Genomic DNA, 27580 nt, shown 5'->3' with positions numbered 1-27580 from the left:
CACACACATACTTATATACAATGACTGTTTAATCAGTATGGTAATTGGATGACTTTAGTGACAATAAACACACAGCAGCAAAAGTTATACATTGAATAATGTTCCAAACATAGGATGTGTATAATATTCAATAAAAGGTAGGCATAAACTTGCAAATGAGGAAAATACTATATGGCACAGAAATCTTTCCATAAAAAGTGAATTATTCTCTAAACCATAGTAAGTAGAGATGAGCGGGTTCATTTCTCTGAGAACCAAACCCCCTGAACTTTGCAATCCAAGCCCAGCTCAGGTTTTCCCGGCCACCTCAATGATGTTATAAAGGCAAAATGTCATCATCCCGTAGTCAGATTCTCATGGGTTTTGGATTCTATATAGGTCCTTGTGCATCGGCGCCATCTTCACTCCGGCATTGGAGAGTGTACTGGATGGATGTGTCCATCTCAGTAATGCGTGGCGTGGGGTAGGTGGGGGTGCCCTGTATGCTGTATCTGAAAAAGGAATTCTCTGTTGTATTTTAAAGAGGGGTGCTCTCTCTTTCTGTCAGCTGTATCTGAAAGGGGTGCTTTATATCTGTCAGCTGTATCTGAAAAAGGGGGGCTCTCTGTCTGCTGTATTTGAAAGGGGAGCTCTCTCTCTGTCAGCTCTATCTGTAAAGGGGTGCTCTCTCTGTCAGCTGAATCTGAAAAAGGGGTGCTCTCTCTCTGTCAGCTGTATCTGTAAAGGGGTGCTCTCTTTGTCAGCTGTATCTGAAAGGGGTCCTCTCTCTCTCTCTCTCTCTCTCTGTCAGCTTTATCTGAAAAAGGGGTGCTCTTTCTGTCAGCTGTATCTGAAAAAGGCTTGATCTCTGTCTGCGGTATCTTTAAAAGGGGTGCTCTCTGTCTGCTGTATCTGAAAGGGGTGCTCTCTCAGTCAGCTGTATCTGAAAAAGGGGTGCTCTCTCTCTCTGTCAGCTGTATATGAAAAAGGGGTGCTCTCTGTCTGCTGTTTTTGAAAGGGATGCTGTATCTGTAAAGGGGTGCTCTCTCTCCCTGTCAGCTGTATCTGAAAAAAGGGTGCTCTCTGTCTACTGTATTTGAAAGGGGTGCTCTCTCTCTCTGTCAGCTGTATCTGTAAATGGGTGCTCTCTTTGTCAGCTGTATCTGAAATGGGTGCTCTCTCTCCATCAGCTGTATCTGAAAAAGGGGTGCTCTTTCTGACAGCTGTATCTGAGAAAGGGATATTCTCTGTCTGAGGTTTCTAAAAAAATGGGTGCTCTCTGTCTGCTGTATTTGAAAAGGGTGCTCTTTCTGTCTGCTGTATCTGAAAAAGGGGTGCTCTCTCTGTCAGCTGTATCTAAAAAGGGGTGCTCTCTCTGTCAGCTGTATCTGAAAAAGGGGTGCTCTCTCCTTCAGCTATATCTGAAAAAAGGAGTGCTCTCTCTCTGTAAGCTGAATCTGAAAAAGGGGTGGTCTCTGTCAGCTGTATTTGAAAGGGGTGATCTCTCTGTCAGCTGTATCTGAAAGTTGTGCTCTCTCTGTCAGCTGTATCTGAAAGTTGTGCTCTCTCTGTCAGCTGTATCTAAAAAAGGGGTGCTCTCTGTCTGAGGTAACTGAAAAAGGGGTGCTCTCTCTGTCAGCTGTATCTGAAAGTTGTGCTCTCTCTCTGTCTGCTGTATCTGAAAGGGGTGATCTATCTGTCCATCCAGGGGCTCTGCCCCAGTGTAAAATGAAAATAATAAAAGCTAAAAACAAAAAGCTTAAAATTATAATTATTAAAAATATATATATTTTTTATTTGTGCTGTACCCCAGTGTACTATACAATTTTTATTTTATTCTTAGAAGTATTGTGACACTGATGGTCAGATCGCAGTATATTATTTCCTACTCATACACCTACTGTGCAACGCTGTCGGTGAAGTCATCCGCAGTGCGTAATTATTATTATATACATTTCTGACCCATTTGTGCGATGCTGTTGGTGAAGTCAACCGCAGTGTGTAATTATTATTATATACATTTCTAACTCATGTAAGCGACACTGTTGCTGTACCCCACTTTGTGTTGACAGAAATGAAAAACAAACAATTGAAAGATCAGGAACCACTTCCTACTACTAGTGCTGAAGCTGCTACCACTAGCCATGACAACAATGCAATTCCGTCAACAACATCAGCTAAGGCCAATGACCAATGGCATACAGGGCATGTAAAGTCAAATAAGCAATATTTTAAGGTGAATAAAAAAATTGAAAATGAAAGTTAACTCAAGGGAAACGTAAAATTGGCAATATGTAATTTACTACATGAAGTGGCAAGGAAAGGCTAAGGCCTTGGCCTTTGTTTATGACTGGTGCTTCTGCAGCTCATAATGATAATGTAAACCCTCCTCCCTGTAGAAGAGTTAAAAAAGGAAACTTGTATAGGCACAGGAACCAAATCTGCATTCAAAAATATCACAAATTCCCGAAGGAGAGTCCAAGTGTGTCTGACCTTGCCATGTCTAACCATACTATACCGAAAGAGGAGGCTCCTTTCACCATTTGCATGCCCTCTGCAAGTGGTGAAAGGAGCAGTGCAAGTCCACATGTTGAGATTGAGGATGTCACTGTAGAAGTACCCCAGGATTAGGGGGATATTGGTGCAGCTGGCACTAATGAGAATGTTAATGATGATTAGGATCTTGATGATGGGGATGTGGTTTGTTTAAAATATACTGGTACTGTGGGCTAATTGGTTCCCAACAAAACATTAACCCTAGCATGAATGTGTGTGCATGTACATTACATTATACTGTAGATTGAGACCTTAGAGCTATCAGATGTATCATTCTAATTATCTATTTCAGCCTCCAGCAGGGATTTACAAAAAGCATCCTGTAGTACCACATCATTTAAATGCCAGGAGGTTTGTATTAAGAAATCAAGACTGATATGGGGACATGGTCAGACCACATTATAGAGATGATATGCAAATTATGAAGGTGAAGGTGCCTATGGCTTATGAAAAGATTCTATTGTCAAGTATGCTGTGTGTGATCAAATAAAATGAATAATCTTGCCTACACTTTTTATGCTGGACCTTACAAAGATGATTTATTTTCTTTATTGTGACCTCAATTCCCATTATTTAACAGATGCTCTGGTTTACATTAAGTTGAAGATCACTGGGCTCAGATTTTAAGATGTCTCTATTATACCTCCCCAAGTGTCTAAAATCAACAAATTAACAAATTAACAAATCAACACGTTGTGGCATCCTCCTGATTGGCTGTGTGCTCCTGTACTGAATGACAGGCGGCACACGGCAGTGTTACAATGCAGCGCCTATGCGCTCTATTATAACCAATGGTGGGAACTTTGTGGTCAGCGGGTGACCGAAAGTAACCTCACCGTTGACCACAAAGTTCCCACCATTGGTTACAATGGAGCGCATAGGCGCTACATTGTAACACTGCCGGGTGCCGCCTGTCAAACAGTACAGGAGCACACAGCCAATCAGGAGGGTGCCACAATGTGGCGCTCCCTGATTGGCTGATGGAACCCTCTTAGACATAAGTCAGAGGGGGTTCCTGGCATTCGGGGAAAGGGGTCCCATGTGAAAACATGGGGCCCCTTTCAGTGCGAGGTCGGGTGTCCGTTTTTTTATTTTGACAAGTACCTGGATTACAAATGGATTACAAGAAGAAGAGCCTTCTACCCTGGATTTTGTGAGTATAATTTTTTCCACAGGTACCCCATGGATTCTACATGGAGAAGAGGACTGACCCTCGTGTGAACATAAGGTAAGTATGTGTATATGGAGGTGTGTATGTATGCATTAAAGTTTTACTTTCAAGGTGTGTGTCTTATGTTTTTATTGGGGTATTTTTTTTTAGTAGTAGTACTACAGGTACCAGCGGGCCCGGTTTTCCTCCGCATGCTTGTACTTGTGGTTCTCCAAGTACCAGCTTGCGGGGGAGGCTTGCTGGGACTTGTAGTACTGCTACTAAAAACAATATTCATTTTTTTACACAACGGCTATCAGCCTCCCTTCCGCAGCCCTTGGATGGGGGGGACAGCCTCGGGCTTCACCCCTGGTCCTTGGGTGGCTGGAGGGGGGGACCCCTTGATTGAAGGGGTCCCCACTCCTCCAGGGTACCCCGGCCAGGGGTGACTAGTTGGTTATGTAATGCCAGGGCCGCCGGGAGCTATATAAAAGTGTCCCCCGGCTGTGGCATTATGTATCTGGCTAGTGGAGCCCGGTGCTGATTTCAGAAATACGGGGGACCCCTACGCTTTTTGTCCCCCGTATTTTTGGAACCAGGACCAGGCGCAGAGCCCGGTGCTGGTTGTTTAAATATGGGGGAACCTCTATCATTTTTTCCCCCATATTTTTGCAACCAGGACCGGCTCAAAGAGCCCGAGGCTGGTTTTGCTTAGGAGGGGGGAACCCACGCAATTTTTTTCCAAAAAATAAACACTTTCCCATCCCCTTCCCACTGATAAACATGCACGGATCTCATGGATCCCTGCATGCCTATCCAAACACGGGATAAAAAAGCAGGTCTGTTTTTTTTTTAGCACTTTTTCACGAATTGTATTTCTGCACGGCAGTGTTTGGCTATTGTCGGCAGTGTTTGTGATTTGCACTTTTTAGTAAATTACCGATTTCTACCAAATTGCAGGCGTATTTGACCGATGGTGTAATGTTCCGTGATTTTTTCCTAGGATTTCCAAAATATTACGAATGCCCTCATCACTGCCGAGATTTTTGCTTAGTAAATTACCGAAATGACACTTTGAAGAAAAAACGGCATCTCGGTCAAAATCGGGACCTTAGTAAATATTCCCCAGTATGTATTTATGTGTTATTTTTACTGAAAGGGCCTGCAACTTACTTTTTATGTTCCTGTGCTCATTGAAATATATGCTATTATTATGTATTTGTAGGTGCATGTACAGTAATATACTGTCCAGTATGCTTTCTTTTTGTTAATTGTTTTTATTGTTATGTTGTAAAAAGTAATAAAAATTACATGATTTAAAAAATAAATAAATAACTATGGCTAAATTACACAGAACACACAAGCATACATTTTTTATTGTATTATTATTATTATTATTATTATTAATAAGTTATATGCACAAAATTGGTACTGGTTATCTAAAAGTCTAAGGAGATTATTCACTAGCACAGTTTACTATAACTAAAATTTTAATGTTTTCATAGACCAGAGTGAATGTATCAGACCAATAGATACTGTAAATTATTATACTGTAGATAGGATAACTTTGACAAGTATATGTTTCTACAAATGTTACATAAACTGAAATGCTTGCCTTAATATAAACTTTATTTTGGACAGAGAATTAAGAAAATAAATCCATGAGGATGGAATTACATTTTAAATCTTCCCCTGGGGGATGGGAGATTAGACATATCCCATTTTCTAAACCAAACATCTGAATTCCAATAAATTCTGTTTTGTAAGCCATTGTATAGGAAATTACATATGCTTCTGCACATTGTTGCTCTTACATTTAGTCAGGATAGTGTAAGTCTAAGGTAGGGCCCATTCTCCCCCCTGCAAAACATGCGAATACTCTATTCCAAAAGTAGAGTATATAAAGATTTCTCAAGGGACAAAAACACTGTTCCAATTATTTTTCCTACTACAAATTACTCCATGCATTATATGTGAGCAGCTCGGATGATGTAATGGTTAGCATTACTGCCTCACTGCACTGAGATCAAAGTTTTGATTCATACCATGGCCCTAACTGTGTGGAGTTTGTATATTCTCCCCTTGATTGCACAGGTTTCCTCTGGGTACTCCGGTTTCCTCTCACAATCCAAAAATATACTGGTACTGTAGGTTAATTGGCTCCCAACAAAACATTAACCCTAGCATGAATGTGTGTGCATGTGCATGACGTAGGGAATATAGATTGTAATCTCCACATCTCCACTGGGGCAGGGACTGATGTGAATGGCCAAATATTCTCTGTAAAGCGCTGTTTAATATGTGTGCACTATATAAATAACTGGTAGTAGTAGTAGTAGTAGTAGTAATAATAATAATAAGATTTTACTCACCGGTAAATCTATTTCTCGTAGTCCGTAGTGGAAGCTGGGACTCCGTAAGGACCATGGGGAATAGCGGCTCCGCAGGAGACTGGGCACAACTAAAGAAAGCTTTAGGACTACCTGGTGTGCACTGGCTCCTCCCACTATGACCCTCCTCCAGACCTCAGTTAGGATACTGTGCCCGGAAGAGCTGACACAATAAGGAAGGATTTTGAATCCCGGGTAAGACTCATACCAGCCACACCAATCACACCGTATAACTCGTGATACTATACCCAGTTAACAGTATGAAATATAACTGAGCCTCTCAACAGATGGCTCAACAATAACCCTTTAGTTAAGCAATAACTATAAACAAGTATTGCAGACAATCCGCACTTGGGATGGGCGCCCAGCATCCACTACGGACTACGAGAAATAGATTTACCGGTGAGTAAAATCTTATTTTCTCTAACGTCCTAAGTGGATGCTGGGACTCCGTAAGGACCATGGGGATTATACCAAAGCTCCCAAACGGGCGGGAGAGTGCGGATGACTCTGCAGCACCGAATGAGCAAACTCTAGGTCCTCCTCAGCCAGGGTATCAAACTTGTAGACTGTTGCAAAAATGTTTGAACCCGACCAAGTAACAGCTCGGCAAAGTTGTAAAGCCGAGACCCCTCGGGCAGCCGCCCAAGAAGAGCCCACTTTCCTCGTGGAATGGGCTTTTACAGATTTAGGGTGCAGCAGTCCAGCCGCAGCATGTGCAAGTTGAATCGTGCTACAGATCCAGCGAGCAATAGTCTGCTTAGAAGCAGGAGCACCCAGCTTGTTGGGTGCATACAGGATAAATAGCGAGTCAGTTTTCCTGACTCCAGCCATACTGGAACATATACTTTTCAGGGCCCTGACTACGTCCAGTAACTTGGAATCCTCCAAGTCCCAAGTAGCCGCAGGCACCACAATAGGTTGGTTCACATGAAAAACTGATACCACCTTAGGAAGGAATTGGGAACGAGTCCTCAATTCCGCCTTATCCATATAAAATACAGATAAGGGCTTTTCTATGACAAAGCCGCCAATTCTGATACACGCCTGGCCGACGCCAAGGCCCACAGCATGACCACTTTCCACGTGAGGTATTGTAGCTCCACGGATTTAAGTGGCTCAACCCAATTCGACTTCAGGAAATCAAACACCACGTTGAGATCCCATGGTGCCACTTGAGGCACAAACGGGGGCTGACTATGCAGCACTCCCTTAACAAAAGTCTGAACTTCAGGCAGTGAAGCCAGTTCTATTTTGGAAGAAAATCGATAGAGCCGAAATCTGGACCTTCATGGAACCCAATTTTAGGCCCATAGGCACCTCTGACTGTAGGAAGTGCAGAAATCGACCTAGCTGAAATTTCTCCTTTGGGGCCTTCCTGGCCTCACAGCACGCAACATATTTCCGCCATATGCGGTGATAATGGTTTGCGTTCACTTCTGTCCTAGCTTTAAATAGCGTAGGGATAACTTCCTCCGGAATGCCCATTTCCTTCAGGATCCGGCGTTCAACCGCCATGCCATCAAACGCAGCCGCGGTACGTCTTGGAACAGATAGGCCCCCTGCTGCAGCAGGTCCTGTCTGAGCGGCAGAGGCCATGGGTCCTCTGAGATCATTTCTTGGAGTTCTGGGTACCAAGCTCTTCTTGGCCAACCCGGAACAATGAATATAGTTCTTACTCCTCTCCTTCTTATTATTCTCATTACCCTGGGTAAGAGAGGCAGAGAAGGGAACACATACACCGACTGGTACACCCACGGTGTTACCAGAGCGTCCACAGCTATCGCCTGAGGGTCCCTTTACCTGGCGCTATATCTTTGTAACTGTTTGTTGAGGCGGGACACCATCATGTCCACCTGTGGCCTTTCCTAACGGTGTACAATCATTTGGAAGACTTCTGGATGAAGTCCCCACTCTCCCGGGTGGAGGTCGTGTCATCTGAGAAAGTCTGCTTCTCAGTTGTCCACACCGGGAACGAACACTGCTGACAGTGCTAACACATGATTTTCCGCCCATCGGAGAATCCTTGTGGCTTCTGCCATCGCCATCCTGCTTCTTGTGCCGCCCTGTCGGTTTACATGAGCGACCGCCGTGATGTTGTCTGACTGGATCAGCACCGGCCGGTGTTGAAGCAGGGGTCTAGCCTGACTTAGGGCATTGTAAATGGCCCTTAGTTCCAGAATATTTATGTGTAGGGAAGTCTCCTGACTTTTCCATAGCCTTGGAAGTTTCTTCCCTGTGTGACTGCCCCCCCAGCCTCGAAGGCTGGCATCCGTGGTCACCAGGACCCAGTCCTGTATGCCGAATCTGCGGCCCCCTAGAAGATGAGCACTCTGCAGCCACCACAACAGCGACACCCTGGCCCTTGTAGACAGGGTTATCCGCCGATGCATCTGAAGATGCGACCCGGACCACTTGTCCCACAGATCCCACTGGAAGATTCTTGCATGGGACCTGGCAAATGGAATTTCTTCGTAAGAAGCTACCATCTTTCCCAGGGCTCGCGTGCATTGATGCACCGACACCTGTATTTGTATTAGGAGGTCTCTGTCTAGAGACAACAACTCCTTGGACTTCTCCCCAGGGAGAAACACATTTTTATCCTGTTCTGTGTCCAGAACCATACCCAGGAACAGTAGACGCGTCGTAGGAACCAGCTGCGACTTAGGAATAATCAGAATCCAGCCGTGCTGGTGTAGCACTTCCCGAGATAGTGCTACTCCGACGAACAACTGCTCCCTGGACCTCGCCTTTATAAGGAGATCGTCCAAGTACGGGATAATTATTTCGGCCATTACCTTGGTAAATACCTCGGTGCCGGGGACAGACCAACGGCAACATCTGGAATTGGTAATGACAATCCTGTACCACAATTTTGAGGTACTCCTGGTGAAGAGGGTAAATAAGGACATGCAGGTAAGCATCCTTGATGTCCAGTGATACCATGAAATTCTCCAGGCTTGCAATAATCGCCCTGAGCGATTCCATTTTGAACTTGAACCTTCGTATATATAAGTGTTCAAGGATTTCAATTTTAGAATGGGTCTCACCGAACCGTCTGGTTTCGGTACCACAACATTTTGGAATAGTAACCCCGGCCTTGTTGAAGGAGGGGTACCTTGATTTCACCTGCTGGAAGTACAGCTTGTGAATTGCCGCCAGTACTACCTTTCTCCGAGGGCAGCAGGCAAGGCTGATGTGAGGTAACAGCGAGGGGGAGTCGCCTCGAACTCCAGCCTGTATCCCTGTGATACTACTTGCAGAACCTAGGGATCCACCTGTGGGCAAGCCCACTGGTCCCTGAAGTTCCCGAGACGCGCCCCCACCGAACCTGTCTCCACCTGTGGAGCACCAGCGTCATGCGGTGGACTCAGAGGAAGCGGGGGAAGATTTTTGATCCTGGGAACTGGCTGTATGGTGCAGCATTTTCCTTCTTCCCTTGCCTCTGTGCAGAAAGGAAGCGCCTTTGACCCGCTTGCTTTTCTGAAGCCGAAAGGACTGTACCTGAAAATACGGTACTTTCTTAGGCTGTGAGGAACCTGAGGTAAAAAATGTTCTTCCCAGCTGTTACTGTGGATACGAGGTCCCAGAGACCATCCCCAAACAATTCCTCACCCTTATAAGGCAGAATCTCCATGTGCCTTTTAAAGGCAGCATCACCTGTCCACTGCCGGGTTTCTAATACCCTCCTGGCAAAATGGACATTGCATTAATTCTGGATGCCAGCCGGCAAATATCCCTCTGTGCATCCTTCATATATAAGACGACGTCTTTAATATGCTCTATGTTAGCAAAATATTATCCCTGTCTAGGGTATTAATATTATCTGACAGGGTATCAGACCACGCTGCAGCAGCACTATTTATGCTGAGGCAATTGCAGGTCTCAGTATAGAACCTGAGTGTGTATATACAGACTTCAGGATAGCCTCCTGCTTTTTATCAGCAGGCTCCTTCAAGGTGGCCGTATCTTAAGACGGCAGTGCCACCTTTTTTGACAAACGTGTGAGCGTCTTATCCACCCTAGGGGATATCTCCCAACGTGACCTATCCTCTGACGGGAAAGGGTACGCCATCAGTTTCTTTTTAGAAATTACCAGTTTCTTATTGGGGGAACCCACGCTTCTTCACACACTTCATTCACTCATCTGATGGGGGATCAAAACACTGGCTGCTTTTTCTCCCCAAAAATAAAACCCCTTTTATGTGGTACTTGGGTTCATATCAGAAATGTGTAACACATTTTTTATTGCCGAGATCATGTAACGGATGTTCCTAGTGGATTGTGTATATATCTCAACCTCGTCGACACTGGAGCCAGACTCCGTGTCGACATCTGTGTCTGCCATCTGAGGTAACGGGCGTTTTTTGAGCCCCTGATGGCCTTTGAGACGCCTAGGCAGGCGCGGGCTGAGAAGCCGGCTGTCCCACAGCTGTTTTACGTCATCCAGCCTTCTATGTAAGGAGTTGACATTGTCGGTTAATACCTTCCACCTATCCATCAACTCTGGTGTCGGCCCCACAGGGGGCGACATCCCATTTTCGGCCTCTGCTCCACCTCCACGTAACCTTCCTCATCCCACATGTCGACACAGCCGTACCGACACACAGCACACACACAGGGAATGCTCTGACTCAGGACAGGACCCCACAAAGTCCTTTGTGGAGACAGAGAGAGAGTATGCCAGCACACACCAGAGCGCTATATAATGCAGGGATTAACACTATAACTGAGTGATTTTTCCCCCAATAGCTGCTTGTATAAACAATATTGCGCCTAAATTTAGTGCCCCCCCTCTCTTTTTAACCCTTTGAGCCTGAAAACTACAGGGGAGAGCCTGGGGAGCTGTCTTCCAGCTGCACTGTGAAGAGAAAATGGCGCCAGTGTGCTGAGGGAGATAGCTCCGCCCCTTTTTTGCAGACTTTTCTCCCGCTTTTTAATAAATTCTGGCAGGGGTATTTATCACATATATAGCCTCTGGGGCTATATATTGTGATATTTTTGCCAGCCAAGGTGTTTTTATTGCTGCTCAGGGCGCCCCCCCCAGCGCCCTGCACCCTCAGTGACCGGAGTGTGAAGTGTGTATGAGGAGCAATGGCGCACAGCTGCAGTGCTGTGCGCTACCTTGGTGAAGACTGATGTCTTCTGCCGCTGATTTTCCGGACTCTTCTTGCTTCTGGCTCTGTAAGGGGGCCGGCGGCGCGGCTCCGGGACCGAACATCAATGGCCGGTTCCATGCGGTCGATCCCTCTGGAGCTAATGGTGTCCAGTAGCCTAAGAAGCCCAAGCTACCACCAGTTAGGTAGGTTCGCTTCTTCTCCCCTTAGTCCCTCGCTGCAGTGAGTCTGTTGCCAGCAGATCTCACTGTAAAATAAAAAAACTAAAATATACTTTCTTTCTAGGAGCTCAGGAGAGCCCCTAGTGTGCATCCAGCTCAGCCAGGCACAAGAATCTAACTGAGGTCTGGAGGAGGGTCATAGTGGGAGGAGCCAGTGCACACCAGGTAGTCCTAAAGCTTTCTTTAGTTGTGCCCAGTCTCCTGCGGAGCCGCTATTCCCCATGGTCCTTACGGAGTCCCAGCATCCACTTAGGACGTTAGAGAAAATAAAAATAATAATAATAAAAGATACTTTTATAGTATTCAGAATCGTTTTAGAAATGTATCTAGATTTATATCTGTAATGTGTAAAGATGATTTATAGGGATGCAGTCAGCTTCCTGATGGACACGATCCTGGCGCATGATAGTGTTGGATTTTATAATGTTATATGATATACAGTAATGTTATGTAGCAAAAAGTAATGTAGTATTTATATGATGCTTTCCTGCAGGACTGACAGGATGCAGGCGAGGGGGGTCAGTGTGAGCGGTGTGGGGCACAAGAGGCAGGATGCTGTAAGAAGCCCATATGCTTCTATAGGGTATAGTCACAAAAATATGGCGATACCCTCCACACTGATATGCCGGCGGCCGGGGATTAGTACATTTGAAAATGTGATAAACCAGCCCAAAATGGGGGGTTTACGGCATTTTCCGTTTAGTTCATCCCACTGTAAGACTGATATTTCTGACAGTAACAATTGCCCAAAATGTCAAATGTACTTCATAACTCAAATGACCACACATCAGACCTCATCAAACATGACTTGTTCAATGATAATATACTGTATACAAGGAATTTAAACAGTACTTTCCTGAGCAGCCATCTCAGAACTAGCAAACAGTGAGTGTTTAATTCACTTACACTGTTATTGTAATGAATAAATATTTAACTGCATAAACCAAACTAAACAGCAAATAGAACTATTTTGTCACAAGGACAATTTTGTAAAATACTGATGGAGCCCTGCTCATCTATCCCTATAATAGGATTAATTGAGCCAGTGCTGTCTGAGCTAATCCCCTGCTGTAATGACTTAATCCCCTGCTGTAATCACTTAATCCACTGCTGTATTGTTCTCTCTGTATTGTATTGCAGCTGAGAACAATAGATGAAAGGCTCATGCTAATAAACCTTGGTGCAACATGGCGCACCATAGAAGGCTAGATGAGCAAGGCTCCATCTGTAGATATACCACTGTTGGTTGTATGGTCGAGCTTTGATATATATGCACGCCTTGGGTGCATCACAATATCAGTGCGCGACCACGCGACCAAGAGTAGTATATCTATTACGTATTGCAATGATTATTATTAATAAACTGGTAATGTTTGAATTGTGCACCTGCAACCTTTTTCTTTGTATGCAGTTCTACTGAAAGGTCTCCGCAGGGTCGCACCTCTCATTACTGGTGTGCACCCCAGGACCCCTCCCCTGTATACCTAATGCTGTGTATTTACATACACAATAGAAGGCCAGAGACCCCTTCTGCCTGGTGGTAGCACCCACGCCCACCTGTCCTATATATTGGTTTTAATTAGGTTCCTGACATTTCTTAGACTGCATGCAGAGCAAGGTGAGTCCTGCATAAATGTATATTGGATTATCAGATGGGGGTGGATTTCTGGGGTGTGGGTCCCCCTGGACTGCTGTGGCTGTTTGGCCTCAGGAGCAACACATATTAACACTTACTTTCATATTTACTTTCATCCCTATTGTATGTTTTGTTTCAATGTAATTAATTTCCTTCCTTCACTCTTCAATACTTTACCTCTCACTACTTTATCTCTCACTTCATTACCTCTCACTAATTTACCCCTGCTCTTTTCAGCAGCCTCCCTCACTAACCTATTTTCACTTTTTTCACTATATATTTTTTCACTTTTCTGTTGCCCTGGGGTCACTCAGCTGCTTCATTTTGGGGGGTCCCACGCCCTAGATTTGTACCCCCCAAAATGTTAGGGACTTGCCCGACTAATGAGGTCACCAGGATGCGGTGGGCAAGCCGTTACTTATGGCCATAATTATGCGTCGAAACTCGCTTAAAATGCAAAATTTTATTGCAATGATTATTGGGGGTAATTCCAAGTTGATTGCAGCAGGAAAATTTTTAGCAGTCTGGCAAAACCATGTGCACTGTAGAGGGGCAGATATAACATTTGCAGAGAGAGTTAGATTTGGGTGGGATATTTTTTTTCTGTGCAGGGTAAATACTGGCTGCTTAATTTTTACACTGCAATTTAGATTGCAGATTTAGCTCACCACACCCAAATCTATCTCTCTCTGCACATGTTATATCTGCCCCCCCCCCCTGCAGTGCACATGGTTTTGCCCAACTGCTAAAAAATTTCCTGCTGCGATCAACTTGGAATTACCCCCATTATTAATAAATTGGTAGTGTTTGAATTGTGCACATGCAACCTTTTTCTTTGTATGCAGTTCTACTGAAAGGTCTCCGCAGGGTCGCACCTCTCATTACCGGTGTGCACCCCAGGACCCCTCCCCTGTATATCTATTACATATACCATTCTACAATCTTCACCCCACTAGTGCTCAAGATCTCCCACTCCACCTCCCTTGAATTGCAAGAGTTACACCAGTTTCTTTAATACTTTCATTGAATATTTCACCCCTAAAAAAAACGATATAAAATGTAATAAATAATGACTTTTAAACAACTTTTGTAACACATTTTTTACATAGTTAACATAACTGCATTAACTGAAGTTCGTGATTTTGCTGGTCTTGATGGTTAAATAAAAGCAGCAGATTTTATAGCAAGTTTAAAAATGAAGACTTTCATTGTCAAGACTAAAATAACTAAGAAACAGCAGTGGCTTTGAAAATAAGTGCAGAGAGCTTTTTTATTTAAAACTGAAGGTTTGTGTCCAACTTTATGATCTAAAGTCTTAAAAAAAAGTTTATTAAATAATAATTAAAAAAATCATATTACTTTCAGGCTAATACTGAATCCAAGCTCACCATGATGTGGTGGTAGTAGTATGCTTAACTGCTCAGTACATTGATGGGTCCTATCTCATACTGTCTGAAATAAGGTCATTATACAATAATCTTCCATCAATATACAGATGTAGCCACCTTTATCTTGACTGGCTGAGGCGTTTGTCCCGATCGAGCATACGCAGCGTAGGGAGGCGCGCCTAGTCACAGAGAGGCGTACCTAATCGCACGGAGGCAGACAGAGCGTTTGGCGTTACCTTTACATGTAATACCTGCGATCAGCCACCAGATGTCGCTTTTTACAATCACCACTGAGCATGCGTGTGGTCTCCCGTAAAATACAATACTGAAATATATAATAAGGACTACTTTACTAAGGCGTCTCATTACGCTGCATACAGTAAATACTCATTACGCTGCATTATTTAATACAGTATATACGATACAGACACAGATAGTACAGCATACAGTATATGATCCATCTACAGTACTTTATGAATATGTGAGCGTCCAAGTCCCGCAGACAAAACAACAGAAAACCAGTAGTGTACACTGTCGCAAATGGACGTGTTAGAAGTTCACTATTGCCTCTTGAGATTAGGAATTTTGTACAGTATGTTAGCGTCCTAATCCCGTAGTCATTACAGCATAATCAAAACCAATGGATTTATTCATCTGTCTGTGGTGAAGTGGTGAAGTGTTCCGCTTCCTATACTCAGAGTCATGAGTTCGATTCCTAAAGTACAAATGCATGTTAGTTTTTTCCAGACACTTTATTATTATTTTTATTCACATAAACCAGGGCAAAGCTGCATGAGCGGTTCTACTGTTAAGGTTCTATGCACCGTACAGTACACATACAATTCTGTAGCTGGGCAGACTCAATAGAAATGGCTACCACCTATGACTCCTTGCCCCACAGAGGCCCTAGGCTACGGAGCAAGTAACAGTCCAGATTTTACAGGCTATGGGGCAATGCTGAAGGAGCGTCACAATCCCCTAGCTAAAATACACAGGGGCGATAGGGATAAGCTAGGTCTGCACATTACGGTACACCGGACTCAATCGCATAGCACACTGGCAAAATGACCATTACCCCTGAACCCCCACCTCGTGGCAGGCAGCGATGGCTACGGGGCAATGCTGAAGGAGCGTCACAATCCCCTAGCCAAAATACACAGGGGCGATAGAGATAAGCGAGGTCTATGCACATTACGTTGCACAGGGCTCGATCGCATAGCAAACTGACAAAACACAAGTTTTACATAAAGCAGGGCAAAGCTGCAGGAGAGTTTCTACTGTAAAGGTTCTATGCACCGTACGGTACACATACAATTCTATAGCAGGGCAGACTCAATTGAAATGGCTGCCGCCTGTGACTCCTAGCTCCTAGGAGGCACTCAGCTATGGAGCAAATAACAGCACAGATTTTGCAGGCTACGGGGCAATGCTGAAGGAGCGTCACAATCCCCTAGCCAAAATACACAGGGGCGATAGAGATAAGTGAGGTCTATGCACATTACGTTACACCGGGCTCGATCGCATGGCAAACTGACAAAACACAAGTTTTACATAAAGCAGGGCAAAGCTGCAGGAGAGTTTCTACTGTCAAGGTTCTATGCACTTTACGGTACACATACAATTCTATAGCAGGGCAAACTCAATTGAAATGGCTACCGCCTGTGACTCCTAGCTCCATGGAGGCACTCGGCTATGGAGCAAGTAACAGCACAGATTTGAAGCAATGCTGAAGGAGCGTCAGAATCCCCTAGCTAAAATACACAGGGGTGATAGGGATAAGCGAGGTCAATGCACATAACGATACACCGCAAAGTACCCCATGGTTTTGATTATGCCTTTTCTTTGAACACGGTATTTTCCACTGCCTCGCCCTACCCCCATCCCACTTTCCCCTTCCCCCCTGGGAGCCTGCAAAGTACATGCAGTAGACAGGGAGGGAGTTCCGATCAGGTTACAAGACATGTGCAACAGTATACTACTGTATGTAGAAAAATCCTCCACCTACTCTGATTTATGTGAAACCTGTGTGCACCCTTTCATTGAATGTATAACAAAGAAAAAATAATAATAAAATGAATGTCACGGGAACATAGAAAAAAAAGGTTGGCACTTTGGGACTCTCAGCGTGGGAGGTGGGAGCCTTCATCGATAGGTTGGTATGGAAGGGGAGACAATTAGCTACCGGAGGGTATTAACCCCAAGTTTCTGTGACCCCCACAAGGCTCATGGCAAGCGTCGGAACCCATGGTGGGTCTGAATTAACGGGCCCATTATAGTCTATGGGAAAATGGGTCCACTTTGCATACTGATATCTCTGGTTCTGGGTGTCCCAGAGACTCAGGACTTGTACCATACAAAAGAGGAGACTCTTGGCTTTCGGGGCAGACCACCCACTAGTTTATGTGACACTGGAAAAGGAAACGGGAAGCAACCGTGTTTCGGGGTCCCCTCCAGTTGTCCGCCTAGCTTGCACAGGATGCAGGGTTTCTGGCTAGATAGGAAATACTGTACAGAAATGCTAAGCATGGTAATTTGACATCCAGGAACATAGGGAGGAGTTTTTATCTCTCTCCATTATACTTAGAAAAATTACACTTGCCACTGTACGTTACAAGCTGTTCGTGCTAATTAGTACACTAGTAGAACATACTGTACAGAGATACTAAGGACAGTGATTGGCATCCACGAATTTAGGGAGGAGCTTTAATCTCTCTCCATTGTAATCTTTCTAAGTATAATGAAGAGAGATAAAAGCTCCTCCCTAAGTTCCTGGGTGCCAAATTACAGTCTTTAGTATCTCTGTATTCTATGTTCTACTAGTGTACTAATTAGCATGAACAGCTTGTAACGTACAGTGGCAAGTTTAATATTTCTATGTATAATGGAGAGAGATAAAAGCTCCTCTGAAAGTTCCTAGATGCCAAATCACCGAACTTAGTATCTCTGTACAGTATGTCCTATTAGGGTACTAATTAGCATGAACAGCTTGTAACGTACATGGCAGGTTTAATATTTCTATGTATAATGGAGAGAGATAAAAGCTCCTCAGTAAGTTCCTGGATGCCAAATCACCGTACTTAGTATCTCTGTACAGTATGTTCTATTAGGGTACTAATTAGCTGTTCGTGCTAACTAGTACCCTAATAGAAAATACTATACAGAGATACTAAAGACGGTGATTTGGCAACCAGGAATTTACGGAGGAGAAAGATCAAACCTGCCACTGTATGTTACAAGCTGCTCGTGCTAATTAGTACACTAGAAGAACATGCTGTACAGAGATACTACGGACAGTGATTTGGCATCCACGAACTTAGGGATGAGCTTTTATCTCTCTCCATTATACTTAGAAAGATTAAAAAGGAGAGAGATAAAAGCTCCTCCCTAAGTTCCTGGATGCCAAATCAGTGTACGTAGTATCTATGTACAGTATGTTCTACTAGTGCACTAATTAGCACGAACAGCATGTAACACAGTGGCAATTTTAATCTTTCTATGTATAATATTGAGAGATAAAAGCTTCTCCCTAAGTTCCTGGTTGCCAAATCACCAAACTTAGTATCTCTGCATAGTATTTTCTATTATGGTACTAATTAGCACAAACAGCTAATTAGTACCCTAATAGAACATACTGGACAGAGATACTAAGTACGGTGATTTGGCATCCAGGAACTTACTGAGGAGCTTTTATCTCTCTCCATTATACATAGAAAGTTTAAACTTGCCGCTGTACGTTACAAGCTGTTTGTGCTAATTAATACACTAGTAAAACATACTGTACAGAGATACTAAGGATGGTGATTTGGCATCCAGGAACTTACTGAGGAGCTTTTATCTCTCTCTATTATACATAGAAAGATTAAACTTGCAACTGTACGTTACAAGCTGTTCGTGCTAATTAATACACTAGTAGAACATACTGTACAGAGATACTAAGGATGGTGATTTGGCATCTAGGAACTTACTGAGGAGCTTTTATCTCTCTCCATTATACATAGAAAGATTAAAATTGCCACTCTACGTTACAAGCTGTTTGTGCTAATTAGTACACTAGTAGAACGTAGAGTACAGAGATACTAAGGACAGTAATTTGGCATCCAGGAATTTAGGGAGGAGCTTTTATCTCTCTCCATTATACTTAGATAGATTACAATGGAGAGATTAAAGCTCCTCCCTAAGTTCGTGGATGCCAAATCACTGTACTTAGTATCTCTGTACAGTATGTTCTACTAGTGTACTAATTAGCACGAACAGCTTGTAACGTACAGTGGCAATTTTAATCTTTCTATGTATAATATAGAGAGATAAAAGCTCCTCCCTAAGTTCCTGATTGCCAAATCACCATCCTTAGTATCTCTGCATAGTATTTTCTATTAGGGTACTAATTAGCACAAACAGCTAATTGGTACCCTAATAGAACATACTGTACAGAGATACTAAGTATGGTGATTTTGTATCCAGGAACTTATTGAGGAGCTTTTATCTCTCTCCATTATACATAGAAAGATTAAACTTGCCACTCTACGTTACAAGCTGTTCGTGCTAATTAGTACACTAGTAGAACATAGAGTACAGAGATACTAAGGACAGTAATTTGGCATCCAGGAATTTAGGGAGGAGCTTTTATCTCTCTCCATTATACTTAAATAGATTACAATGGAGAGATTAAAGCTCCTCCCTAAGTTCGTGGATGCCAAATCACTGTACTTAGCATCTCTGTACAGTATGTTCTACTAGTGTACTAATTAGCACGAACAGCTTGTAATGTACAGTGGCAATTTTAATCTTTCTATGTATAATATAGAGAGATAAAAGCTCCTCCCTAAGTTCCTGGTTGCCAAATCACCATCCTTAGTATCTCTGCATAGTATTTTCTATTAGGGTACTAATTAGCACAAACAGCTAATTAGTACACTAGTAGAACATAGAGTACAGAGATACTAAGGACAGTAATTTGGCATCCAGGAATTTAGGGAGGAGCTTTTATCTCTCTCCATTACACTTAGATAGATTACAATGGAGAGATTAAAGCTCCTCCCTAAATTCGTGGATGCCAAATCACTGTACTTAGTATCTCTGTACAGTATGTTCTACTAGTGTACTAATTAGCACGAACAGCTTGTAACGTACAGTGGCAATTTTAATCTTTCTATGTATAATATAGAGAGATAAAGGCTCCTCCCTAAGTTCCTGGTTGCCAAATCACCATCCTTAGTATCTCTGCATAGTATTTTCTATTAGGGTACTAATTAGCACAAACAGCTAACTGGTACCCTAATAGAACATACTGTACAGAGATACTAAGTATGGTGATTTTGTATCCAGGAACTTATTGAGGAGCTTTTATCTCTCTCCATTATACATAGAAAGATTAAACTTGCCACTCTACGTTACAAGCTGTTCGTGCTAATTAGTACACTAGTAGAACATAGAGTACAGAGATACTAAGGAAAGTAATTTGGCATCCAGGAATTTAGGGAGGAGCTTTTATCTCTCTCCATTATACTTAGATAGATTACAATGCAGAGATTAAAGCTCCTCCCTAAATTCATGGATGCCAAATCACTGTACTTAGTATCTCTGTACAGTATGTTCTACTAGTGTACTAATTAGCACGAACAGCTTGTAACGTACAGTGGCAATTTTAATCTTTCTATGTATAATATAGAGAGATAAAAGCTCCTCCCTAAGTTCCTGGTTGCCAAATCACCATCCTTAGTATCTTTGCATAGTATTTTCTATTAGGGTACTAATTAGCACAAACAGCTAATAAGTACACTAGTAGAACATAGAGTACAGAGATACTAAGGACAGTAATTTGGCATCCAGGAATTTAGGGAGGAGCTTTTATCTCTCTCCATTATACTTAGATAGATTACAATGGAGAGATTAAAGCTCCTCCCTAAATTCGTGGATGCCAAATCACTGTACTTAGTATCTCTGTACAGTATGTTTTACTAGTGTACTAATTAGCACGAACAGCTTGTAACGTACAGTGGCAATTTTAATCTTTCTATGTATAATATAGAGAGATAAAAGCTCCTCCCTAAGTTCCTGGTTGCCAAATCACCATCCTTAGTATCTTTGCATAGTATTTTCTATTAGGGTACTAATTAGCACAAACAGCTAATTAGTACACTAGTAGAACATAGAGTACAGAGATACTAAGGACAGTAATTTGGCATCCAGGAATTTAGGGAGGAGCTTTTATCTCTCTCCATTATACTTAGATAGATTACAATGGAGAGATTAAAGCTCCTCCCTAAATTCGTGGATGCCAAATCACTGTACTTAGTATCTCTGTACAGTATGTTTTACTAGTGTACTAATTAGCACGAACAGCTTGTAACGTACAGTGGCAATTTTAATCTTTCTATGTATAATATAGAGAGATAAAAGCTCCTCCCTAAGGTCCTGGTTGCCAAATCACCATCCTTAGTATCTTTGCATAGTATTTTCTATTAGGGTACTAATTAGCACAAACAGCTTGTAACGTACAGTGGCAATTTTAATCTTACTATGTATAATATAGAGAGATAAAAGCTCCTCCCTAAGTTCCTGGTTGCCAAATCACCATCCTTAGTATCTCTGCATAGTATTTTCTATTAGGGTACTAATTAGCACAAACAGCTAATTGGTATCCTAATAGAACATACTGTACAGAGATACTAAGTACGGTGATTTTGTATCCAGGAACTTAGTGAGGAGCTTTTATCTCTCTCCATTATACATAGAAAGATTAAACTTGCCACTCTACGTTACAAGCTGTTCGTGCTAATTAGTACACTAGTAGAACGTAGAGTACATAGATACTAAGGACAGTAATTTGGCATCCAGGAATTTAGGGAGGAGCTTTTATCTCTCTCCATTATACTTAGATAGATTACAATGGAGAGATTAAAGCTCCTCCCTAAGTTCGTGGATGCCAAATCACTGTACTTAGTATCTCTGTACAGTATGTTCTACTAGTGTACTAATTAGCACGAACAGCTTGTAACGTACAGTGGCAATTTTAATCTTTCTATGTATAATATAGAGAGATAAAAGCTCCTCCCTAAGTTCCTGATTGCCAAATCACCATCCTTAGTATCTCTGCATAGTATTTTCTATTAGGGTACTAATTAGCACAAACAGCTAATTGGTACCCTAATAGAACATACTGTACAGAGATACTAAGTATGGTGATTTTGTATCCAGGAACTTATTGAGGAGCTTTTATCTCTCTCCATTATACATAGAAAGATTAAACTTGCCACTCTACGTTACAAGCTGTTCGTGCTAATTAGTACACTAGTAGAACGTAGAGTACAGAGATACTAAGGACAGTAATTTGGCATCCAGGAATTTAGGGAGGAGCTTTTATCTCTCTCCATTATACTTAGATTACAATGGAGAGATTAAAGCTCCTCCCTAAGTTCGTGGATGCCAAATCACTGTACTTAGTATCTCTGTACAGTATGTTCTACTAGTGTACTAATTAGCACGAACAGCTTGTAACGTACAGTGGCAATTTTAATCTTTCTATGTATAATATAGAGAGATAAAAGCTCCTCCCTAAGTTCCTGGTTGCCAAATCACCATCCTTAGTATCTTTGCATAGTATTTTCTATTAGGGTACTAATTAGCACAAACAGCTTGTAACGTACAGTGGCAATTTTAATCTTACTATGTATAATATAGAGAGATAAAAGCTCCTCCCTAAGTTCCTGGTTGCCAAATCACCATCCTTAGTATCTATGCATAGTATTTTCTATTAGGGTACTAATTAGCACGAACAGCTAATTGGTACCCTAATAGAACATACTGTACAGAGATACTAAGTATGGTGATTTTGTATCCAGGAACTTATTGAGGAGCTTTTATCTCTCTCCATTATACATAGAAAGATTAAACTTGCCGCTGTACGTTACAAGCTGTCCGTGCTAATTAGTACCCTAATAGAAAATACTATACAGAGATACTAAAGACGGTAATTTGGCACCCAGGAATTTAGGGATGAGCTTTTATCTCTCTCCATTATACTTAGAAAGATTACAATGGAGAGAGATAAAAGCTCCTCCCTAAGTTCGTGGATGCCAAATCACTGTCCTTAGTATCTCTGTACAGTATGTTCTACTAGTGTACTAATTAGCACAAACAGCTTGTAACGTACAGTGGCAAGTGTAATTTTTCTAAGTATAATGGAGTGAGATAAAAACTCCTCCCTATGTTCCTGGATGTCAAATTACCATGCTTAGCATTTCTGTACAGTATTTCCTATCTAGCCAAAAACCCTGTATCCTGTGCAAGCTAGGCGGACAACTGGAGGGGACCCGAAACACGGTTGCTTCCCGTTTCCCTTCCCAGTTTCACATAAACTAGTGGTTGGTCTGCCCCGAAAGCCAAGAGTCTCCTCTTTTGTATGGTACAAGTCCTGAGTCTCTGGTACACCCAGAACTAGAGATATCAGTACGCAAAGTGGACCCATTTTCCCATAGACTATAATGGGACCGTTAATTCAGACCCACCATAGGTTCCGACGCTTGCCATGAGCCTTGTGGGGGTCACAGAAACTTGGGGTTGGTACCCTCTGGTAGCTAATTGTCTCCCCTTCCATACCAACCTAGTGATGAAAGCTCTTACCTCCCATGCTGAGAGTCACAAAGTGCCAACCTTTTTTTTTCTATGTTCCCGTGACATTCACTTTATTTTTTTTTTCTTTGTTGTACATTCAATGAAAGGGTGCACACAGGTTTCACATAAATCAAAGTAAATCTGCAGCAGCGATTCATTCCGCTATATACAAATACACAGCGGTAATGAGTATAAATTAGTGTATTCCAACGCAACTAACTGAGCAACACAGTACTGTAGATCGTCAGCATTTGTGTATTGTACCTGACCTGAACTCCCTCCCTGTCCACTGCATGACCTGTGCAGGCTCCCAGGGGGGAAGGGCGATGGGGTAGGGATAGGCGGTGGAAAACACTGTGCTTTTGAAATACAAGTATTAACGTCCGAGTCCCCTAAGGCATAAACCAACACCAATGGGAAGGAAGTGCCAATCTTTTTTTAATGTGTTCCTGTAACATTCACTTTATTATTAATATTTTTCTTTGTTATACATTCAATGGACGGGTGCACACAGGTTTCACATAAATCAGAGTGGGCGGTGGATTTTCCTACATACAGAAGTATACTGTTGCACATGTCTTGTAACCTGATCGGAACGCCCTCCCTGTCTACTGCATGTACTTTGCAGGCTCCCAGGGGGGGAAGGGGAAAGTGGGATGGGGGTTGGGTGAGGCAGTGGAAAATACCGTGTTCAAAGAAAAGGCATAATCAAAACCATGGGGAACTTTGCGGTGTATCGTTATGCGCAAAGACCTCACTTATCCCTATCACCCCTGTGTATTTTAGCTAGGGGATTCTGACGCTCCTTCAGCATTGCCCCGTGACCTACCAAATCTGTGCTGTTACTTGCTCCATAGCCGAGGGCTTCCATTGGGCGAGGAGTCACAGGCGGTAGCCATTTCAATTGAGTCTGCCCTGCTACAGAATTGTATGTATACCATATGGTGCATAGACCCTAAACAGTACAACTGCTCCTGCAGCTTTGCCCTAGTTTATGTGAATAACTCCCTCCCTGTCTACTGCATGACCTGTGCAGGATCCCAGGGGGGAAGGGCGATGGGCAAGCGGGAGGCGGTGGAAAATACTGTGCTTTTGAAATGCAAGTACTGTATGAGTCTGAGTCCCCAGTAGCCTCCTGCTAGCCCATCGCCCTTCCCCCCGGGAGCCTGCACAGATCATGCAGTGGACAGGGAGGGAATTCAGGTCCTGTGCAATACACAAACACCGAAGATCTACTGTACTGTTTTGCTCACTCAGAATACACTCATTTCTACTCATTACCGCTGTGTAGATGCATTTAGCGTAAAGAATCGCTCCTGCAGATCTACTCTGATTTATATGAAACTTGTGTGCATCCTTCCATTGGATGTATTAGAGAGAAAAAAAAATATTAAAGTGAATGTCACGGGAACACATAAAAAAAAAGGTTGGCACTTCCTTCCCATTGGTGTTGGTTTATGCCGTAGGGGACTCGGACGCTCATATAATTGCATTTCAAAGGCACGGTATTTTCCATCGTCTCCCCCTACCTCCATCGCCCTTCCCCCCTGGGAGCTTGCACAGATCATGCAGTAGACAGGGAGGGAATTCAGGTCCTGTGCAATACACAAACGCCGAAGATCTACTGTACTGTTTTGCTCAATTTGTTGCGTCAGAATACACTCATTTCTACTCATTGCCGCTGTGTAGTTGCATTTAGCGTAAAGAATCGCTCCTGCAGATGTACTCTGATTTATATGTAACTTGTGTGCACCTTTCCATTGACTGTCTTACAATGAAAATAAAATAATACAGTGTATTATTACAATAAAAAAAAAAAGAAGGCACATCAGGTCTCGAACCCTGGACCCTCAGCGTGGGAGGTGGGAGCCTTCACCCCTAGCCCACGATGCCTCATGAGAGATTCCCAATTTCATGTGTAAAAGTACTGCAAACAGCGCCCGGCCCCCACCCCATTGGTGTTGGTTTATGCCTTAGAGCAGGGGTTCTCAAACTCGGTCCTCAGGACCCCACACAGTGCATGTTTTGCAGGTAACCCAGCAGGTGCACAGGTGTATTAATTACTCACTGACACATTTTAAAAGGTCCACAGGTGGAGCTAATTATGTCACTTGTGATTCTATGAGGAGACCTGCAAAACATGCACCGTGTGGGGTCCTGAGGACCGAGTTTGAGAACCTGTGCCTTAGAGGAATCGGACACTCGCATTTGTAAAGCACGGTATTTTCCACCGCCTCCTGCTAGCCCTCCATTCCCATTATGCCTTAGGGAACTCAGACGCTCATGTATTTTAAAAGCACGGTGTTTATACATTGTACTGTACATTCTTCCTTTTACACAATTAGTTGCGTCTCCATACACATACAGTACTCTACAGTAGGTCACCATCTTTTTCCACCGCCTCCCGTTACGCCTACAGTATTAACATTACAGTCGTCACTGACCAATTGCCAGAGCTGTACAGGTACAGGTAGATCAATCCGCCGCTATACTGTACGATCGAAAGTACTGGATTAGTGGAGCATTAGCCACCAAGTGGTGGAGATGTGTAATGCATGCTGAGTATCTAGATCGCCTCAACGCGCCTGCCTGTGATTAAACTCAGCTATCGCCTTAGCGTGACTAAACGGACGTCTAGGCGGAGAATCGGTCAAGACAAAGGTGGCTACATCTGTACGCTGTGGATTTATTCTGATGAAGAAAGAGGACATGGACTTCTTTAACCAGTCCCTGCTTCTCATCAATCCCAGACTGCTACTCCTTCCTCCTTGCCTCATGCAAGTCCCAGGACTATAGCTCCAGTGGTGTACACTGCAGAGCCTATTGGTGTGTTGTAATGAAGTCGCTGTGCTCTCCCTGCTCCCAGTAACATTGCAGTTTGCATGGTTTCAGGCCCCAATAATTTGTCAGATGGTGGTTGGCCTGGTGGGTATCCCTGTGGAGGGTCGACCATGTTAAGGTCGACAGTAATTAGTTTGACCACTATTAGTTGACATTAACATGGTCCACATGGACATATGATCAACATATGAAAATGGTCAACACGGGATAAGTCGACACATGAAAAGGTCAACATGGCTTTTTTTTTCAAAATAGATTTTTTACTTTTTCACACTTTACCATCCACGTGGAATACGATTGGGAATGGTAACCTGGCCCGCAGCATGACTTCCATGGGAATTGCACTGCCTGGTGTTGGATCACCTCTGTCAACTGAGCATAGTGTTCCATTTTCTGTTTTGGCTAGTGGATTTGCTTCCCCAGGGGCTCATGTCACTAAGATGGATTCTATGCACCCACTGCTGGCTCCCTGGTTATCTCCCCAATGGTGTTTTCCTGCTGTCATGTCTGGCTTCTTTGTCATGCACTGTCCTATCTCCAGCACCCTCTTGTCCTCATCATTTTGCCAGTGATCCCTTAGATTTTTCTTATCCTTGTCAAGCTTTGCAGTTTGACTCTGTTGTGGGTTCTTCAAGGAGTTGGTCTCTCCCTGGGTTGATGCTCCTAATGTTTCGTTTTCTCTAGTTGTTCAGGTGCCCAGTGGGGATGGTTTTGGTCTTGGTGTGATTCCAGCCTTTTTGTTAGATGTGGGCTTTACTTCAAAGTGGTCTCTTCAGGGTGCATGTGAGCTGTCTGGAGCCTTTATGTCTTCTGGCTCTTCTTCTTTCTCCTTTAGTGGCAGTGATACTTGGGCTCAAAGGAGTGGGAGACTAAGTTGGCCAAAAGGCAGCAACATCACATGATATAGTAACTTTTCTTCCCTGATTTGTGGTCAATTCAGCCATTACGGAGGTGGTTAGCTGGATTAGTTATTAGTCTTTCAATAAGACTCTGGGCCTGGTGAAGTCTTTAAGGTGGGGGACCTTTTAAGGAAGATAAATAAAGTGTTGACCTTCCATCATATGCCTTTGTACCCGCACTCTTTATCACATCACAAAAGTGACTAAGTGCCCAAGCTGAAAATATACGCACCCACTATTGCACAATACAAAGTCTATGTGTCGTGGGTGAGAATAGCTGCATGTGCCCATAAATGGCCCCATGTCAAGATAATTGTGGGTACAAATAGTCGCACAATAGATGAGGCTGGTTACATCTGTATGGTCTTTCAGTTGGAGGATGTATCGATTGTTGTCTCCCTATGGACTGATTAGTGTTGGGTGTCTTTTTTGAACATTTCAGTTCTTTGCTGCATTGTAGCTGGGACTAGGGAGTAGGGTGTGGCTCATTAATTGAATGTTTTCCTTTTGATTGGGTCCCATGTTTCTCCCTGTTGTTGGGACTTTATATATTCTGTAAGGTGCCTCTTCCAGAAATTTAGTGTGCCCATAGCATCAAAGAAATTAGGGCACTGTACCAGATTAACATTACTGGGTATCAAGATTGGATTGTTGTTGCAATCTCCCTAGTAAAAAAGTGATTATGCTGTGGTGTCCTCCAGTGTGTTTGCAGTAGATAAAATCCTTTTATGGCTTGCTTAATTTTGCTTGCGTGGTTTTCCAGATGGGGCACATCTTTAGCAGAAAGCTG

The 27580-nt window shown here is 43.1% G+C and overlaps 1 protein-coding gene across 3 annotated transcripts in view; it reads right to left on the bottom strand.

Annotated features, from left to right (window-relative positions):
- Positions 1-27580, bottom strand: part of LOC134928092 (cadherin-19-like) — a 213782-nt gene that overhangs the window by 83156 nt on the left and 103046 nt on the right. The window lies entirely within an intron of this gene.

Source organism: Pseudophryne corroboree, chromosome 5 (assembly GCF_028390025.1).
Source record: "Pseudophryne corroboree isolate aPseCor3 chromosome 5, aPseCor3.hap2, whole genome shotgun sequence".
Taxonomy (NCBI): Eukaryota; Metazoa; Chordata; class Amphibia; order Anura; family Myobatrachidae; genus Pseudophryne; species Pseudophryne corroboree.
This window is presented reverse-complemented; position numbering and strand designations above follow the sequence as displayed.